General features: G+C 36.7%; 1 protein-coding gene and 1 pseudogene across 2 annotated transcripts in view; one reads left to right on the top strand and one right to left on the bottom strand.

The window, feature by feature from the left end:
• The window catches only part of CRYL1 (crystallin lambda 1), a 176,941-nt gene that overhangs the window by 84,860 nt on the left and 77,907 nt on the right, over positions 1-14,174 (top strand). The gene's annotated exons all lie outside the window — the stretch shown is intronic.
• On the bottom strand, positions 8,132-8,901 carry LOC112918596 (proteasome maturation protein pseudogene; annotated as a pseudogene).

Here is a 14,174-nt window from a genome sequence, read left to right as displayed (position 1 = left end):
TTTCATATTGTTCTACAACTTTTAGATGCTCTGTTCTGTTTTTTTTCCCCCAGCTTATTTTCTCTGTGTTTTAGTTTGGGTAATTTTTACTGAACTATATTTCATTTCATTGAATAGAGTCTTCTAATGAGACTGTCTGTATTAGTTATATATTGTTGTGTAACAAATTACCCGAAAACTGAGTAGCTTAAAACAACCATAAATCTATATTATCTTGGGAGTGCTTTGGCTGAGTGATTCTTGCTTGGAGTTTCTCTTGATATTTCAGTTAAGACCTTGGCCAGGGTTGGTATCATCTAAGACTTGGGAAGGCTGGAGGGTTCATTTGCAAGATGGATCATTCCATCCTGAATGGCTGCCAAATTAATTGATAGGAAACTGTGGTTCCTCCCCGTGAAGACTTCTCTATAGGTATGCTTGAATGTTCTTGGGTTGTGGCATTTGGCTTCCCCAGACGAGTGATCTCTGAGAGTACATGGTAAAAGCTGCAATAACTTTTATGACCTAAATCTCAAAAGCCACATATGGTCATTTTTACAGCGTCCTATAGGTACACTACCTATAGTCAGGCCTGTGCATTATGGTCAGGCCTGTGCATTATGGGTGGGAACTGTAGAAGGGCATCCGTACCAGGAAACAGGGATCACTGGGGGCTGTCTTAGAGCCTGGCTCCCACACTGTCAGAGCCAGTTTTACTTTTGTCATTGTCATTTTTATTTCTTGCGTTTCTGTTAGTTCCTTTTTTATACTTTCCAGGCCTCTGCTACAAGTCCTCATTTGTTCACTTTGTCAATAGAGCATTTAACATACTGAATCATAGTTACTTTAAGTTTCCTGTCTGATAGTTCTAACATATGGGTTATCTGTTAATTGCTTTTGTCTCTTGATGAAAGGTAGTTTTTCTTGATTTTTTGTGTTTCTCCTAATTTTTCACTGAATGTTGTCAGTGTGTATAGAATATGAGAAATTGAGGGGTACCTGGGTGGCTTAGTTAGTTAAACATCTGACTCTGATGTCTGCTCAGGTCATGATCTCCGGGTCATGAGATTGAGCCCTGCATCAGGCTCCATGCTCTGCGGGGAGCCTGCTTGAGATTCTTTGTCTCCTTCTGTCTCTGCCCTTCCCCTCACTCACACAGGTGCTCTCACTGTCTGTCTCTCAAAATAAATAAATAAATCTTAAAAAAGAAAGCGAATGAGAAATTGAGATAAAGCAGTATTTATGCCTGGAAACGGACATGCCTTTTTTCTGCTAAATTGTTGGTATGGGGAGTTGAGTCAATCTAGTGGAGAATTTAGTTAGCGGTTGTATTTTAGTATTTACACTGTTACCTTCAGTGCGGCAGCTTCACATTCTTCTAAGCATTATCTTGCTCTTTGGGGAGGCTGGGTTGCCAGAGAGTGTTTTGCAGTAGTTTGCTCTACTCTCAGCTTTTAGTCTTCCTTCTGCCCCCGCTCCATAGTAAGGATTTCTCATCATCCCCTTGCCCCTCCCACAGAGGTAGGCTACTGTCATGTGTTAGTTCAACTTCAGTCTTAGGCAGGCTTTGTATACCTTGACCTCTGTGGTAAAGCTTTCTCAGTGATCCCACCACTCCTCCCTATGGCAGCCAAATTCTATCTTGTATGTTTGGTGAGTGTTACACAGGAGAGTTTTCTGCTCCTCCCTCAGCAGAATTTCTCAACCACAGTGCTATTGACATTTTGGGCTGGATAACTCTTTGTTGTGGGGGCTGTCCTGTACATTGTAGGATATTTAGCAGCATTTCTGGCCTTTACCCACAAGTAAAGTAGCATCCTCCCTCCAATTCTGATAACCAGAAATGTCTCTGGACATTGTTAAGCCCTGGATGTGGACCACTGTTCTAATGGCATGAGTATAGGATCCTTGACCTAGGGTACTTATTTACTCCTCCTTCGGGGTAGAGAGTTTTTTCTTTCTACCAATTGCCCCCCACCCCCAATTTCAATGGGTCTTTAGAATATACTACCTCTCACTTAGTGGCTTAAGACTTTTGTTCTATTAGGGAATCAGGGCTTGTGGGCTTTGTAGCTTTTCCTGCAGCAGCAGCTTCTTCTCCTTTCCATGACTGCACCAATGAAGAAGGTTATCTCTGCTCTCCTGCCTATTCCCAGTCTTTCTTGGGAGTACCTGGCATAGGATCACAGAGAAGAGCCTGTGAGTAGGAATGAACTCTGCTTTGTGTCTGTGTCTCCTAGTGGTTTTTATTACCTTAATGCTAGCTCACACTTGGCTTTCAGCAATTTGTTAAACACTTGAGCTGACTTCTTACCTGCTTATATAGTGCCTGCTGAGACTTCCTCCCATGCTCTGCCACAGGTAACCTAACCTCTGGTCTCTTCTGGGAAGGGTTTTTCCTTGAATTTCAGGGTATTTGATCAACAGTAGTCTCAGCTAGTTTCAAGAAAATTTATGATTTGGTAATTTACCTGGCTTTTTCTTGTTTTTAGGATGGAAGTAACATTCTTCTCTTTTACATCCTAGGCAGAAGTAGAATCCCATAGCTTCTTTATTATCCTTTTTTGTAAACTGAAACATAATGTTTGTATTTAAAATAGGAAAAGCCTTTACTCAAACATTTTATTGTTGTCCTAAAAATTTCAAAAGTAATTTGTGCTTGTTGGAAAACAATCAGAATCATAAAGATGCATATAAGTAGAAACTGAAATTTCTTTTTCCTTCATCTTGTAATTCCTAGGGATGAACATTGTGAGTTTGGAGTTTTTTATCCTCCAAGAATTCTTGTAATCCTATATTATAGACTTCATTTTAATAATAGGAAACCATTATAATATAGTGTTTTACAACTTGATTTTTGTACTTAATAATATATCATGACCATTTTATTCCCATGTCCTTACATGCTGAGCTACCTAACAATGTATTTTCTGTAGCTTGGGAAGTCATTTGTGAATACACCATTCAATTAGTAGCTAAATCGTATGTTTTCACGGTTGAATGCTATGCATAGGAAATAAAAACAACCCAACACATTGAAATTATGGTTTGAAGACTCAGAAAAAAAGGTAGGGAGAAGTATAAATATATATATGTATATATACTTAGTATTTTGCTGGCCTCCAAAAGTTTGTGTGCTTAGTAGCTTTATTAAGCTTACCATAATGCAAGGGTCAGCAAATTCTTTATATAAAAGGCCAAGTAATGAATATTTTAGGCTTTGAGGGCTGGGTAGAGTCTCTGTTGCATATTTTACGGTTCTTCAAAAATGTAAAACCCATCTTAGCTTGTGTATCATGCAAAAATATGTCATGGACTGAATTTGACACAGGGGTCATAGTTTGCTGACCCCTGCTCCAATATGTTCTTTCCACTCTGTCATGACCCTCCACTCCCTCCCTAATCCACCAATTTTATTTTAGCTTGGTTACTGAAAAGTCTGAGCTCTGAAATTCAGATCTGAGCTCTACCACTAAATAGTGACCTTTGGCAAAGAACTAACTTCTCTGTCCTTCAGTTTTACCCCCTGCAAAATGTAGATGATAATTCCTACTGCATTGTGACTTGTGAGAATTATTCTGTTATTCACTAGATAAGACCTTGAGAACCTATTATATGTCTGGCACTATTTAGGGCACTATTCAAATACCTGGCCTCATGAAGTCTAGTGGGGGATTCTCTGTTGATCAGGATACTTTAGGTTACAAGTGACAGAAAATTCAGTTCAAAATGGATTAGGAAAAAAGTAGGTTTTCTTGTTTGTTTGCTGTTGTTTGTTTTTTGGCTTATGTAACTAAAAATTACAGATTTAGGTCTGCCTTCAGCTGTACCTGGATTCTAGTACTGGTTTACTTGGAATCTCTTTCCATTTTGTAGCTCTGCTTTTCTTTCAGGCAGGTTCTCACCATGAGGTGGCCAAATGCCATTGGCAACTCCAAATCTTTATTTTCTTGGCTCATTTAGCCCATTAGGGAGAGCTTTTCCTTCTAACATCCACATAAGAGTCCTGAGATTGACTGTGTACTCTAATTTGTCTTGTGCTCCCATCCCTGTAGCCCAGGGGATGGAAAACTTTGTTTGGCCAGGATAAGTCTGATGCCCATCTCTGGGAACAGGGTGTGCCCCACCTAAACTACATAGACTAAATTAGAAGATGGAGAAACTGTATAATGGATAGGCAAAAATATGTTCACTATAGATCTTAAATCACTATACAACTGTATAATTATTAACTCTATAATCACAACAAAAGTAAAGTGCTATGATGGTGTTCAGTGGGATGGCCTGATCCTCTGGGTAATAGTCAGGGAAAGAGACTTTGGCCTGAGCTGAGAAGGAAGTGAAGCTGTTAACTAGGCAAAAGGACTATGGTGGGTGGGTAGGATAAGGAGAAAAACATGTGCACAGGACCTCTGCTGGATGACTGTATGAGAAGTCTTATATGCTTAGAGTGGAAAGAGGGAGAAGGAAGTAAGAGAACTGGAAGAACATCAGGACCTGACTTACAGGGCCTGAGAGGTGTGTTTAGGGGTTTGATCTTGATGAAAGCCATATTAAATGAGATTGAAAGAGATAATGAATTGCAAGTGTTTAGAACAGAGCTGAACCTAATAATCTGGCCTGTTAATCTTATTAACTAAATATCTACTAAAACACTACTGGCATAGATACTCCCCCTTCTTTTCTAAACATGTACTTACATTTATTTATTTATTTATAAATATTTTTAACAATTGAGATAAAATTCACCTAACATAAAACTAACCATTTAAAATGTACAATTCAGGGGGATCCCTGGGTCGCTCAGTGGTTTAGCACCCACCTGCCTTTGGCCCATGGCATGATCTTGGAGTCCTGGGATCAAGTCCCACATCGGGCTCCATGCATGGAGCTTGCTTCTCCCTCTGCCTGTGTCTCTGCCTCTCTCTCTCTGTGTCTCTCATGAATAAATAAATAAAATCTTAAAAAAAATAAAATGTACAATTCAATGGCATTTAGTACATTCATCATGTTGTGTAACAATCACTTCTATCTAGTTCCAAAGCATTTCATTACTCCTAAAGGAGACCCCATATTCCTCAGCTGTCACTCCTCATTCTCTCCTTTTTCCCAAACCCTGGCCACCACAAATCTGCTTTCTGATTCTGTGGATTTACTAACTGTAAATATTTCGTATAAACAGAATTAAGTAATATGTGATGGTTGTGTCTGGCTTCTTACTTTTTGACAATGTTTTTTGATGTTCATTCAAGTTGTAGCGTGATTTAGTATTTCTTTTTTTTATGGCTGTAAAATATTCCATTCTGTGTATATACTACATTTTGTTTATCCATGTATAGGTTGATGGACACAATAGCCTTTTGGCTATTGTGAATAGTGCTACTATGAACATTCATGTATTTGTTTGAATCCTACTGTATTCAGTTCTTTGGATATACTTGGGAGTGGAATTGCTGGCTCATATGACAATTCTGTTTAACTTTTTAAAGAACTGACAACAGTTTTTCACAGCAGCTGCACCATTTTACATTCCCATCAGCAATGTATGAGGATTTCAATTTCTCCACATCCTTGCCAACACTTGTTATTTTCAATTTAAAAAAAGATTATAGCCATCCTGGTGGGTAGGAAGTGGTAGCTCTTTGTAGTTTTGATTTGCATTTCCCAAATGATTGGTGATATTGAACATTTTCTCATGTGCTTGTTGGCCATTTGTATGTCTTTGGAGAAGTGTCTCTTCAGAATCTTTGCTCATTAAAAACTTTGGCTGTTTATCTTTCTTGTTATAGAGTTGTAAGAGTTTCTTATGTATTTTGGATATTAGATGCTCTTCATACGTATATGACTTTATAAATATTTTCTCTTATTTTGTAGGTTGTCTTTTTCATTTTCTTGACAGCTTTTTGTTGCATAAAGTTTTTCATTTTGAAGAAGTGCAATTTGTATATTTTTTCTTTTGCTGATTGTACCTTGAGTGCTCTAAGAATCCACAGCCAAATCCAAGGTTATGAAGATTTTCTCCTGTGTTTTCTTCTAAGTGTTTTTATTTTTAGCTCTTATGTTTATAACATTGATCCATTTTGAGTTAACTTTTATATAATCTGTGAGGTAAGGGTTTAACTTGGATTTTTTACAGTTGGATATCCAGTTTTCCCAGCATTGTTAAGGAGACTATTTTTTCTGCAATGAAGGTCTTGTTGAAAATCAATTGATCAGGGATCCCTGGGTGGCGCAGCGGTTTGGCGCCTGCCTTTGGCCCAGGGCCCGATCCTGGAGACCCGGGATTGAATCCCACGTCGGGCTCCCGGTGCATGGAGCCTGCTTCTCCCTCTGCCTGTGTCTCTGCCTCTCTCTCTGTGACTATCATAAATAAATAAAAATTAAAAAAAATTAAAAAAAAAAGAAAATCAATTGATCATAGATGCATGAATGATATCCTCTTCTAAAATAAACTAACTGTAAGGAAATAAACCTGTAAAGTTAATTGGTATATAATTATATCGATTTGTTTCATAGGTCTATAAACTTTAAGGATAAGAATATTATTAGGGTTGAATATGTTGTGGTAAGTCAGAAAATAGTAAGGATGAAGCAGTGAGCCAAGCACTTTAACCTCCTCTGTATCCTTGGTTTGCTCACTTGTATAATGGAGGGTTTGGACTTAGATGAGCCCAGGACCTGTCCCAGCTCTCTAATGTGCTTTTCTTTAATAAATATTTACTGCCTGAGTTCTGGGTTAGGTGTTGCGCAAGGGGCTGAGGACACAGCTGTGAGTGAGACAGGTGAGGACTTTTGGCCACTTGGAAGAACAACACATGGTCTTTAGACTTTGTCTCTACAAAATAAAATATTATATCCCTAACCAAACTTGTCAGGTAAACAGATGAAAAAATAATGATTAGGGCTGCAGTCTGAAAACTTTGAACATGGAGTCGAGAAATCAGAGTGCTATCAACTACTGTGATTGAGTGCATGTGGTAGGATGAGGAGGGGCTGCAGGCTAATAGTAGAAAGCCTTGTATCCTATTGGACATGCCAGCAAAGCATGCCTCATGTTCTGATACTCATTTTTCTGTTGGCCTAGTAATTATCCTACTATACTTTGATTATACTCAGCAAGTTTCAGTTTTATAAAACACTTTAGGATGGATCTGTGGTGTCTTTCAGCTTTAAGGATTTCTTTACTATGTGCTAAATCATATCACTTATAACCCAATGATTATCAACTAGAGAATATTCAGAAATATGAGGAGAATGTCATTTCTTGTCCTAATGACAGGTGGTGGTAAACTACTGTCATTTAGTGTGGGAAGGGATAAGGATGGTTAATGTCTTGCACAACAAAGAAATGTCCTGTACACAATACTAGCAGTGCCTCTGTTGAGAAGCATCCTGTAGCAAAGATACGTAACCACCCACAGGTGGTTTATGTTACATTATCATCTTTGATATCTGCTATATGGGGGAAGCAGGTAAATTGTTTTCTCATTGACATATGATAGTATTTCACAGCCATTTTTAAGGAATCATTGGTTTGGAAGGACAGGAATATTTATTTTTAAAAAAAAATTTTTTTTTTGATAATCAAAAAATATTTTTTAATTAGTGAAAGATGACCCATTTACTGATTAAATCTAAAACTCATGAATTTTTGTATACCAAGTTCATAAGGAACATCTCATAAGAAAGAACAACCATAATGAAAATTTATTTTTAAATAATTATGGAATCTGTTCAGGGATATAGTGTGTGTACATGAATATTGTAATTTTTTTTCTATTTAATCATCTTGTGATATATAAATCTATGCATTACAACAAGGTAATCAACATATACTGGTTGGTTTTTCATTTTAAAATCAAAACCTTTGAACTTATTATACTTTTCAAATTGAAAGAATCAAATAGCTACAATTATAAAATCAAAACCTTTGAACTTATTATACTTTTCAAATTGAAAGAATCAAATAGCTACAATTCTATAATAGCATCAATAAATCCAGTATTTTTCTTGTAAGTATCAACAGGCTATAGTGAGACAAGGTAAAATATAAATACCCTACTCTGTACTTAATTTGAAGTGTTACCACTGAAATCAATTACAGATGTTTATTCTGAGATGCTACTATGAAGGTTGTAGACTCAAATGCCGATAATGGTAATCAAAATTAAATTTATGGGATACCCAGAAAACAGACTGGATTGAAACCTGTACAATTTTAAAATACTCATTAACAACAATTTTTGAAAGACATATAGAAAGCTATTGTTTTCATATAAATTGGGAGTTTTAAAATCATCTCCCTTTAGTGCTTCAACTGTCACATGGCCATAAACCAAAGATTAAATCATTTCAAATGATCACAAATACTATTTAGGCAAAAATTCTCATGTGCAGTACTTTTAATGTAGTATACATCAAATTATAGTAAAAAGATGACTATAAACAACATGCAGCCCCTCTATTTTCATGAACAGCACAACAGATTACAGTAAACCAAGTTTATATTCCACCATCAAGTGTGGTTCTCCCATTAGTTCATTTTGTGACGGGTCATTAAGAATATCTTCAAATCCAATAGTCTCATCATTACCCCTTAAAATATCCAATGAAAGGTTTGAGCTTGGAAGAAATGGAAGACGCTGAACCTGCTGCACTGCCTTGAATTCCATTTGTAATTTTAGTGGAGCAAACAGACCCCGGATGTTTCTTAGTGTAGAAAAATTCATTTTATCTTGGTTGAGCTGGAAATTTTTTTCTGATAATTCAAGAGGATGACTGGGCAAAACTTCATTTTTCACACAAGGTAGACCTTTTTGAAGAAGATCATGCTGTCCAAAAGGTCCACTTGCTGAAAGTTCAGTAACTGGAATACTGTCCTTCAGCTGAGATCCAAGTCCTCTGGCGTTCATCTTCACTTGCTCTGTGACAGGAATATTTATATTTTGACTGCAGAATTCCTGATTTAAGCCCATATCAAGTTAAAGGAGTGATTCTACTTGGAAAGAAATGGTATCAGCAAACTAAACGTAAAACTTAAATGTTTCCTCTCTTTTAAAATCTGATGATAAAAAGCCAAATATGGAATTCTTCATGGAAATGGTTGAATTTTCATTGTAAAACTGTGTACTTTGGTCTGGCAAATATTTTGGGGAGGGATTAATTTCCTTTTACTAATGAAATATATAAAAACTTTTATAATTATTTGACTTTTGAAAAAGGTTACTATATCCTGTGGGGATTGGTGACTATGCCTATAGGGTAATTTTGATTTTTTATTTTTAGACAAATAAATCCATAACAGGGGAGAAGAGAATTATTACTAAATAATGTAATTTAGTTAGAACATCACAACAAAGCACAAAATACCTTTCCCAACCTAACCTCCTGAGTTCTTTATGCTGAATTTTCATTCTATGAGATTATTTTGGTCACTAGGTAAAAGCTTAATTTCCAGCTACTGTCCTTTATGTGTTATTTTTAATAAGAGAGAAATACATCACTTCTTTGACCGTCCTAAATTTCATTTCCTCCAGGTATAGAACTGAGAAGTTAACCAAATGTCTGGGGAACAAACACCTTAGTGAAACCAGTGTTTGCAGGATATGTCCAAAGAGCAAAGAGTGCATTGGTCTGGTCAGAAGGCTGCTTTAAGGAAATCAGAGAAGGTGATGGGAGGTCAAATTGTGTGCAGAAGGCTAGGGAGTTGGGACATCAACTTTTATAGGTAATGGATGTAGGTTTCCAAGTATATCGTAACAACAGGAGAAGGTTCATTTATTATTGTGAAGTAGGATCACAGCACGTCAGGCTTGAGTTGTGGTTGTGGCAGTAGGGACGTAAGGGAGGATGGCAGTGGAAAGAACCATGCCTTGGCCATTCTTGGTTCTTGGAGCAGTAGTGTCTCAGAACCTTGCCAGGTGCCTGCCAGGGGCCGAGTGCTGGTTCCTAAGAAGTACGTAATTCCCATGGTTTAGGTACAAGCCTGCATCACACTGCCATGGGTCAATTGGAAATCTGCTCCTTCAATGTTTTTACTTGCCAGGTCTGAAAAATATTCTGTCTTTGTAGTCTTACTTCATACCGCAACTCTTAACTTTTCTCATGGTTCACTCATATTCAGGTAATGTGCCTGCAGAACTGGGCCTGATGTCTTACTTTTTGTTTTAGTGTATCTGTATTTATCTTTATTTATTTGCCTGTTTTTTTTTTTCTTTTTGTGGTATGAATAGCTTTGAAGATATAATATGAGCAAAGAATGGGAAATATTATCACATATATTTGAGAGTCAAGCAAGGTTTACACATAATCTGTAATTATGTCTTTAGCTTCATCTGGTAACTAAATAGGATTTGATAAAGTAATTCATTAAAATACAAGAAGACTGAAATAAAGAGATCTTCATTGCATTCAATCTGGTTGTGGCAAGGACTACCAAGTGAGCAGCTGTATGCTTTGATCCCCCATGGTATCCAAGAAAGTTCAGGTATTGGCACAGCCCACGGGTCCTGTGGTGATGAGTGAAGCAGTGTCCTCAACTGTGCCCCAGATGCTGTGGGCTCCGTAAAATCACTAGGAAGATATTTCACAGTGATTTGTTATCTTGTGCCTTTAATTTCTGGACTTGAGTATGAAGTTAAGTGTGCTGGGGCAGAATGTTAAGTCTGTGGACTTTGATCTTAGCCACAAAATGTGGCCCTAGGTGAGTGTCAGTCTGAATTTCCACTTTACCTTTTATATTTGGGGATTTTTTCCCTTCACACCAAACTGCAAATGGTATAGAGTGATTTTTTTTCCGAGTTAATAGTAATCTTCTTTTTTGATGTCTTTAAGTCCGGAAGGCTGAGTTGAGCTGTGTTATGATTTTGAGTTAGGTCTAAGGTGTTATTGCTGGTGTGGACCTGATTTGTAAGGAGTGGGGTGAGGTGACATGTTTTCTCAGAGCCGTGTGGGAAGATGCAGTTGTTGTTGGTAGATAGCTGTGGCCTTTGACTTACTGATGAGCCAGATAATGGAAAAGTGTGTGGCCTACCATGACCCACTACTATATCCAGGGGCTGCCCTGGCATACCTGTCTCATATCTGAATAGAATATCATAAGAGAGAAGTAGGCTGTGCTTGGACAGGAGGTAGTAGGGATACAGCTGCAAGTGGGATTGTGTGCTTCAAGCTTTACAACAAAGCATGTGATGAAGAAGGGCTGATAAGCTGCTGTTGAAAGCTATGTTCTGTCCTCAAGGCTGGACAAGTCATTTTTCCTTCCAGAGTGCTTTTAGCACATAAGCCATCCCTGTAAAAAGTGTAGAAAGGGGAAACCCTGCCTAATTTAATTATCCTATTACCTATTTGTTGTATTTACCTCCAGTTTTCTTTCATGTGTAATTTTTTATAGGGTAAATATAGCATATATGTGTGTGTGTATACACACATATTTCATATTTTGCTTATCTTAATCAACATCTAACACTTTTCTGTTTAGTAGAGTCTACAGTTTTTCTAGCGGCTGTGTAAAAATCTTTTGAGTGGATACGTTGACTAAATCAAGTACCATTTACCCATTACATAAAATCATTACTGATGGGGGAAGACTACTCTTTTTACTATGTTGTTTTGTTGTTTTCTGTGTATCTTGTAGTTATTTTGTCCCTTTTCCCTCTCTTGCTGTCTTCTTTTTTATTTCTTTGTTTTTGCTTTGATTCCTTTCTCATTTTCTTCCATTTATCTTCTATGTAGGTATTTTCTTTGTGGTTATTATGAGGATTACATAAAATATAACAAGTTATTTTAAACCGTAACAACTTACTTCAATGTATACAAAGACTATTCCTTTACATGTCTCACCACTTTATGTTATCAGTGTCACAAATTATATATTTTTGTTTTTGTTTTTTGTTTGCAGTAACATAGTTTTGCAGTTATAGTTATTTTTTATGTGAATTTCATCTTTTAAATTCTGTACCAAAATTAAAAATGATGTATGCACCCTCATTACATTCTGTATTGTCTATATATTCACCTTTACAAGAAAGCTTTATTATTTTCTTATGCATTCTTGCTTATGCATTCTAGCATTTCAGCTTGAAGGATTACCTTTAGCAATTTGTAGTGATGAAATCCCTCAGCTTTTGTTTATCTGGGAAGGTCTTTACTTCTCCTTCATTTTTGAAGGACAATTTTGCCAGATACAGTATTTTTAGTTGTCAGCTTTTTCTTTCAGCACTTTGAACATATTGCCGCACTACATTGTAGCCTACGATATTTTTGTTGAGAAATCCGATAATTTTATGGGAGCTCCCTTGTATGTGATAAGTACTTTTCTCTTGCTGCTTTCAAGATTGTTTCTTTATCTTTGACTAGACAGTTTGATTATGTCTTAGTATAGGCCTCTTTGGGCTTATCCTTTTTGGAGTCTTTTGAGCTTTTTGAATTTAGATGTACATTTCTTCCCTCAGAATTGGGAAGTTTCTAGTCATTATTTCCTTATATAAGCTCTCTATCCCATTCTTGCTCTTTTCTTCTTCTGAGACTCTCATAATGCACATATTGATTTACTTAATGGTATCCCATAATTCCTTTAGCTTTCTTCACTTTTCTTTGTTTGTTTTATTCCTCTAACTTAATAGTTTCAAATGATTTGTCTTCAAGTTTGCTGATTCTTTCTTCTGATTGGTCAAGTCTGCTGCCGATCCACTCTAGTGGATTTTTTAAAATTCCATTATTATATTCTTCAGCTCCAGAATTTGTTTCTGTCTCTTTGTTGGCATTTTTATTCTGTTCATGCATTGTTTTCCTGATTTTATTTAGTTGTCTGTGTTCTCTATTATAGGACACTGAGCTTCTTAAGATGGTTATTTTGAATTATTTGTAGGGTAATTCATAGATCTTTGTTTCTTTAGTGTTGGTTTCTGGCAATTTATTTTGTTCCTTTAATTTGTTCATATTTACCTGTTTCTTTTGTGCCTTGTTATTTTTTAAAGTGATTTGTGCATTTGAAAAAACAGCCACCTCCCCAGTCTTTATGGACTGGGAAAGACTTTCACTAATCAGCCTGGCTAGAGATTCTGGGAGTCTTTCAGCCCTTTTCTGAGGATGTGCCTTCTCTTGGCATATAATTTCCCAATTAGAGAGGTTTATCATTTTTTTAAATTTATTATCAAATTTTCAGGACCTTGTCATTTTTTGATCCCTCTGGAGTCTGTGTGCAGTACTGCAGATTTTCTGGCACCGCAGTAAACCCTTGAACTCCTTTTATTCTCAGTAGCCCCCAGGCATCCAAAGTATGCCAGTTCCCCATGTTTTTCTGAGTCAGATAAGACAGAAACCAGTCCCTCAGGCAGCTCTCTTCCACCTGGAATTTCAGATACATATTACATTTTTCTCTTTCCTTCCCAAGCCAGAAGATTTTTCTCCTGATTATACTGAGCTGGGTTAGCTTAGGGGAAGGGCTATTTCAGATGAAATGCAGTGGTTTTTCATATCTATTTCAATGCACTTGTTTTTGGCTTTGTGCTTGCTTGGGGTACTGCAACTTTCTAACTCATTTCTGGAGTTGCCATAAAGGGTTTTTGGACATATTCTGTTACCAAGTTTTTGTCTCTGTGGGAAAATGAGGTATGGGACTTTTTATTCTGTCATCTTGGTGATGTCGCTCGGTAAGAGTTTTTATAACAAAAGAACCAGATCTTGAGAGCAGAGAGCATCCCATTCCACAGTATATTTGTCCACATTCATCTCTCTTTTTTTTCCCCAGGAGAGGCTCCTACAACAGTGGAGCCTCAATTCAATCAATCTAAATTAAATGTCATTTAGAAAACATTGATCTTATTGCCACTTCCAGTACTTTGCTTTTATAAGTGAAACTTGGTCATTCATTCTTATATATCATTTTCCCAAATTTTGGGTTACCTTTATAAGGGCACACTTATTAAAAACGGAATTCCTAGGTATAAGCCCATTTCTGGCTCTTAACATTTGGCTGAGTGGCAGTATAAATGCCCTTTACCCATTTAAGAAAGTACCCAATTAAGACTGTTTGATTTTAAGCTTGCCAATATTAGGTATGTTAACCTTTAAAATCCTTATTAAATTGATAAAGCAGATACTTCATTATCCAAATTTGTAATGATAAATGTGTCATCATTCTAACATTTGGCATTCTTAATTTAGTTTCTAAAATTAATGTAAAACTGAGTAAG

The sequence above is a fragment of the Vulpes vulpes genome, chromosome 9 (genome assembly GCF_048418805.1).
Source record: "Vulpes vulpes isolate BD-2025 chromosome 9, VulVul3, whole genome shotgun sequence".
NCBI classification, from domain to species: domain Eukaryota; kingdom Metazoa; phylum Chordata; class Mammalia; order Carnivora; family Canidae; genus Vulpes; species Vulpes vulpes.
This window is presented reverse-complemented; position numbering and strand designations above follow the sequence as displayed.